Below are 6,621 nucleotides of genomic sequence, written 5' to 3'. Positions count from 1 at the left end.
TTAAAATTGAGAGAAGTTGTAGTTGAGAATGTTGTTGGGTCTGTGGTTTTGCAGCTACTGTTGATTTCTGGTGGCCATCGGAGGTGGTGGCCGCCGGCGCGTGAGCCCCACGCGCCGCCACTGTGGGTGGCGCGTGGAGGTGTGTAGGGCAGTGTTTTAATTCCAGTTTTTAGCCCATTAAATTTTATAAATGTTGTAGAGCTTGTATGTGAAGTTTGGTGATTTTTGGAGAAACTTGGAATTAATTATGAATTTTTGAAGTTTAGGGTTTCGATTATCGAACTACGAGAATCCGACCGTCGGATATCTCTCGGTTCTACCTTGGAACCTTTAAATTAACGAATTGGTATTAGTGGTATAATTTGGGTTGAATCCGAGAAGAATTAGAGAGATGTTATATGAGGATTCGATTTTGAGAATCGTATTTAATTAGAATAGTTATTCACGAAATATAATTGTGTACAGGGCGACGTACCGAGCTATTGCTCGATGAAGGAACTCGTATGCGTGATCGTCGGAATAGTATTGTGAGTGGACCTTTATTTTTAAGAAACGATGCATGCATTTACTTTATCTAATTAATGCTTTATTAATTAACATGACGTTTATCGAGCATATGATATTAATTTCGGATTATCATATTTTTATTTGGTGAATGCTTCTAGCATGATTTTGAGTTATTATTTTCTATGCTCGATTTGGATAACATGGTTATTGGTTGTTTTTCAATAATACAATTTCCGAGGTGTTTTCCGGAATGATTTATATTCTCTTTCGTTGATTCTGAGTTTTCTGAAAGAATTTTCGAAATGGGTTTTCGATAGAGTTATACTTCTTAATTTTTTTACCGACTTTCGGTTTTGGCATTGAGAATGCCTTGATGATGATTTTGGATTTGGTTTTATTTCAACTTACGGAGATTATGTTTTATTATTATTTCTCTCCTAATTATTTTGAACTTGAGATTATCTTGCCGTGTGGGACACGTCATTGGAAATGCATTTGCGAGAGTTGGGGAAGTCTTATGTATTTATGGATTTATGTGGTGATTGGATTGCCCTTTTGCCATACTTTGGGTGACTATTATCATTGCTAGCATTGATCTTCCGCCTTTGTGGCGAGGTGATGGGATCACCGAAGCCCGTCCGCCTTTGTGGCGCTGGTTACTGTCTTTGTGACGGTAATGCTGAAGCCCAGTATCCTAATCGCTACACATAGTGGCGTGTGGGTATATAACGGGAGTATATGGGAGTACTTTAGCCTGGGAGGCTATCACCCAAGCCTGAGTGGCTTATTCGTATGGCTATCATCTTCCCCTACTCATTATATTATTTCTGGGCTAGCGGGGTCTAGTCCGATTCTTTTAACCAGCGGGGCTGGTCTTAATTTCTTGAGTAACGGAGTTTCAATCCTTTTTACTTGGTGGCTGTGACTAGCGGCCGGGGCTAGTCGGTTTTCTTGGGTTGAATTAAAAGTTGTTTTGTTTCTTTAACTTTTGCATGCATCGGGTTTTTAAAGGAAATAAATGTGGGAAAGTATAAACTCTATTTCTTTCGTTTTACAAACATTTATTTTTGTCCACTCACGCTAACGTTTTTATGTACTTTCCCCTGGGCCCTTCGGTTTCAAATGCCCAGTTTGCAGGCGAAATTAGTTAAGGTCGGGCGTACATGGAGTCGAGGCATAGCCAACAGCATTGCTTCCGCGTACTCATTCTATTTCTGTTTTCTTTGTTACCTAGTGGATTAGTATTGCTCTGATAACCTATGGGATTAATATTGTTTTTGGTTTGAGACTGATATTTGTGAAATTGGAGTTGTGATTTGGGGAGCAGATGGCTCCAGGAGATTAAGGATGGATGATTTAGAAGTGTAAATGTTTTCCTACAGGTTTTGGGTAGCCTACTTTTAGGGGAAGTTCCGCTAAATTTTTGGTAGAATTTCTTCTAAAGTAGGCCCCGCAGGGCCACTTCGGATTTCGGGGTGAAATCCGGGGCGGGTCCTGTCAATATGTCTTCCTTTCAATATGTTAGGATTCGTCACATTTACCGTGAAGCTAATGGTGTTGCGGATAGGCTTGCACACCTAGCTAGTTTTGTTTAGTCCCTGTACTATGACTCTGTCATCGTTTCAGTCCCTGACATTCTAATTTAATCTAAAAAGTCCCTGAGGTCACAATTTCCGTCTAATAGGTCCTCGCCGTCCAATTATTCCGTTAACAGGCTGACGTGGCACAACCTTAATTGAGTGCCACATCAGCAATTTAACGGCCCAACTTGACGGAATCTTAACGGCGAGGACCTATTAGACGGAAATTATGACCTCATGGACTTTTCAGATTAAATGAGAATGTCAGGGACTGAAACGAAAAAATGGTCAGAGTACAGGGACTAAACATAATTTAATTCTTTATTTTATATTGATGATGTGTGGTTAGAAGAGACACCTGCTATTATTCAGGATGTTCTCTATGATGATTATTGTAATAATACTTATGTAGCTCAGAGTTTAGGTAGTATGTCCCCCCCTGATGCAAGTTTTAAATTCAATAAATAGAACCGGGCATGGCCGGGACTGAGCCTTCCAAATTTGCATCGAGTTGAAAATACAGCAGTGCAGTACGTCTTTATTAATAAATATATTAATCTGATTTTTTTTTTTTGAAAGGAATCTGATTTTTTTTATGACAAATAAATTAATCTGATTGATATAGCTTGCAAGTCTGAAAAACCAATTAAATACAATAATTTCTTTGAAAATGTCATAGCTTCCAGAAAGTATGAGGTCAGACAACCTTATTTAATTTCCAGGAAATGATTACAAATAAGAAATGCAATAAGTGAAGTGACTATCTCGACGTGTAGGCCATTATTGTTTAATGGAGGCCTGGAAGGTTTAAGCACTTCTTGACCAACTCTGGTATGATTGAAATTACTTTACAATTAAGTTAGATATATATGCTATTTCTTTATTTTCCATGTTTCCTCCATCTCCATATGTATATTGGTTGCCTAGTTGAATACTTTGAACGTGTGCTTCTTTTATTTGTATTTTATAGAATACTTCGACTTATGGACATTATAGTTCTGCAGAGGTGAGATCTTTTAGGTAGATCTACCTTATAAGGTCACCCCACGAATCCTGAGCAAGAAATCACAAGCCTCCTTGACCTTGTGAAAAGAGAAATTCAGCAATCTAGCTTTGGCATTATTGGTTACACACATTTCTATAGTTTGTTCTAAAGTGTGAGAGCGAGAGATTGAGTTATCATCCCATGGGTTCACCACCAACATGCACCCATTCACTGGTAAATATCACCTCAAGAAAGATCATTAGACCCTTGTCTCCAACTCCTCATCACCAAAGAACTCTAAACCTCTCTCTTTTGGACCAACTCTTCCCTCCTACCTTATACCCTACTATCATATATATCTACTCCATTGATCATTTTCCTTCAAATAATGTTTCGGAGAGCTTACAAACATCGCTATCCAAGGCTTTGGTTTACTTTTATCCCCTGGCCGGCCGACTAAATGGCCCTGCTTCCATCGACTGCAATGATGAAGGGGCTTATTTTCTTGAGGCCCAAGTCAACTGCCAGCTCTCAGACTTGCTTAAACTTCCTGAACACAGCTTACTCAACAACCTCATCCCGGAGTTTGATCCTCAAACCGCCCATTCCGCCATAGGTTCTGCAGTTTTGCTTGTCCAAATGAGTCGTTTTAACTGCGGAGGAATAGCCCTTGCTGTGTCGCTGTCGCACAAGATCGCAGATGCAACCTCATGTCAAACATTTGTACGAGCATGGGCTGCCATACATCGTGATCATAAATATGATACTCAACTAATGGTACCACAGTTTAATGGATCATCTCTGTTGCCGGCTAAAGACTCCTTCCTAAACAACTTAGGGTTACCAAAGTATCAAAGTTTAACTACTAGGAGGTTCGTGTTTGAGGTCACGAAGATTGCCAATCTCAAGGCTAAAATTGGAGGTACGTACAAACGTACAACTTGTTTCAGCGATCATCTTGAAAAGTGCTCGTGCTGCTTCTTATCAATCCAAGCCGGAGACGAGTTCAAGTGCAGCAGTGTTGTCGCAAATGGTAAATATCCGCAGAAGTATGGGTTCGGTTCTACAGGAAAATGCCATGGGAAACTGGTTTTGGCCACTTCAAGTGGTATTCAAACCAAACGAGACGGAACTACATGAGTTGGTGGAAAATATGAGGAGAGAACTAACAGACTTCTACAACGAGAAGGCGGGCAAATTCAAAGGGGAAGATGGGTTCTTGGTGATGTCTGAGTCGTTCAGAGAGAGGGGCGAGCTTTATAGAAGCACCAAGGGGTGCATCAGTGTTTATAGGGCCACAAGTTTGTGCAGGCTCCCTGTATATGAAATTGATTTTGGGTGGGGGAAACCAACATGGGTCACTTGCCAAAGCGACCAGAAGAACATATTTGTGTTGATTGATACAAAACGTGGCGATGGGATCGAAGCATGGGTGACACTCGATATAGAAGAAATGGCGATATTTGAGAGTGATGAGGAGCTCCTTTCATTCGCTTCTGTAAACCCCAGTGCTAGCTAGTGTCAATCATCACTCTCGTACGTGAAAGTTGAAACCATGTTATAACTTTAACAATTTCATGTATGTTGCGAATAAATTGTGTATGGAAGTGTGTTTCACTTAGAGGGGATAAAATAAATTGTGTATGAAAGTATGTATGCAAGTGTGTTTCACTCTTACTTGATAGAGGATAAAACATGTGTATTATATATTTCTTCATTTAAATATTTCGAGTCAATTTCAAGTCAAATTTTAAGTGGGGCGTTTGTGTCACGAATCGCTCGACTCACCAGATCAAAAAATTACTGTAATTAAAAGTTGTCAATCATAACTATTGACTTTTTAGAGAGATTGATGCCTTTTCCAATCTAATTTCCTCCTGAATTAATTAAATGCAAAAAAGGTGGTTTGAAGTTAGTAAAATAAATTCATTTCAAGTCCCCAAGGAAAACTATTTCTCAAAATTTGCTCCAAAACGGGGGGATGTTAGGAAATATGATGAGAGTAGTGCTACAGACACCAAAAATATTATACCAAATTCTAATCCCAAATGATGTGGCGTTTGCCACCTCAACTGTAGTAATTTCCAACACGTAATTATGTCAATTAATTATCATTTTATAGTTTCCAACATGTATGTAATTAATTAATTATAATTTTTAAAGAAAAAATGAGAAAATAATGTTTCCCTGCAATCCCAAAAATTGATCTTCAAACACCAGGGATATTCTCATATATCACCAGTCATCATCATCCTCATCTCATGCTGCACCAAAATTTGGAACCCAAGAGACGGAAACTCATCTAGAATTTGAATAAATAAAAGAAGGTGTTGCGTATGAAAATCCAAAATCAAGAAGATGATTATTAATATAGCAACCTCAAGGCATAAATTAATTGGCTTTGTAAATCATAATCAAAAGGGATTATGATGAAAAACTGTGAGTTAGCTCTTACTAAGAGATTAAGATTATCTCTGCACTGTGATAATCTTATTTTTGTTAGTGCTAGATTTTCATCATCCTAAAGAACATATCTTTGTCAACAAATACAAATCTATAGAGAAACTAATTTAGCCATTTGAATCCATTTGATTGGTTCCAGAAATTAAAAGAGAGAACAAAGAACTTACTTTTTTTTTCTTTTTTTTAACAATAGAACAAAGAATTTACTCGGTGACTGCGACATATGGAGGATGAGGTTTTGGATTTTTTAGGGTTTATCAATAAATGAGTTTGTGCGCTTGCTGGATATTTTTCTACTTACGTTTTCTAATATCTTAGAGATGAATAAACTAATTTAAAAACATGGTCTAAATAAGAAAATAAAAAAATACAGCTTGAATTGTTGGAGGTTCATTAGGGCTGATGTGGTCAATATTGCCATGTCATTTGGTATGGTTTTTTTGTATAGAATTTTGGAATCCAAAGCATTTTCCATATGATGATAGCTGGAAGCTATATAAAGCCGAGGAAAACCGCAAAATTTAGAGACGACACGATCACTGTGACAGTGCGACATGTTGAGCTCTCTCCAGAAATTCCCAGTTCCGCTATTGATTGAGTAAGCCTAGCGCCGACTCGAAGCCATGATGAGATTCTTGTATATCAGAATCGAGTCCACCCAAATCCATCTCTATTTCTCTCCAAGGAAAACACAGAACAAGAAAGAGAAACAAAAATGTGGAGCGGGAAAGGTGAACGTCGCGTTCTGTGACTATGCGAGGACTACATGGAAGACCATCCCCTTGACATATTATCTTGAAACAAGAAGGAACAATACCAAGTAGGCACTTGGCCATTTTTTTCCACTATCAAGATTGAGAGGGTTCCGTGACTTGGCTCTGTAAACTGATTCTTACTACCTATGGTTGTAGCCAACAATGGAAATATTAGATATCTCACATTTGCTAAGCATAATTTACTTTATCAACCTGCAGGACTTCATGGAAGATTATGAGATAACTGTGCCTTTTCAGTCACTTCTAGCACTTGGATGCCATGTTAATGCAGTTTGCCCCAAGAGGAGAGCTGGCAATGTTTGTGCAACTG

At 38.5% G+C, this 6,621-nt stretch overlaps 1 pseudogene; it reads left to right on the top strand.

The window, feature by feature from the left end:
* The first annotated feature begins 2,953 nt into the window (after positions 1-2,953).
* On the top strand, positions 2,954-4,808 carry LOC133720837 (acyltransferase Pun1-like; annotated as a pseudogene).
* The last annotated feature ends 1,813 nt before the right edge of the window (positions 4,809-6,621 follow it).

Source organism: Rosa rugosa, chromosome 7, assembly GCF_958449725.1.
Source record: "Rosa rugosa chromosome 7, drRosRugo1.1, whole genome shotgun sequence".
Lineage (NCBI taxonomy): Eukaryota > Viridiplantae > Streptophyta > Magnoliopsida > Rosales > Rosaceae > Rosa > Rosa rugosa.
Note: the sequence above shows the minus strand (reverse complement) of the source record. Positions and strands in the feature narration are given on the sequence as shown.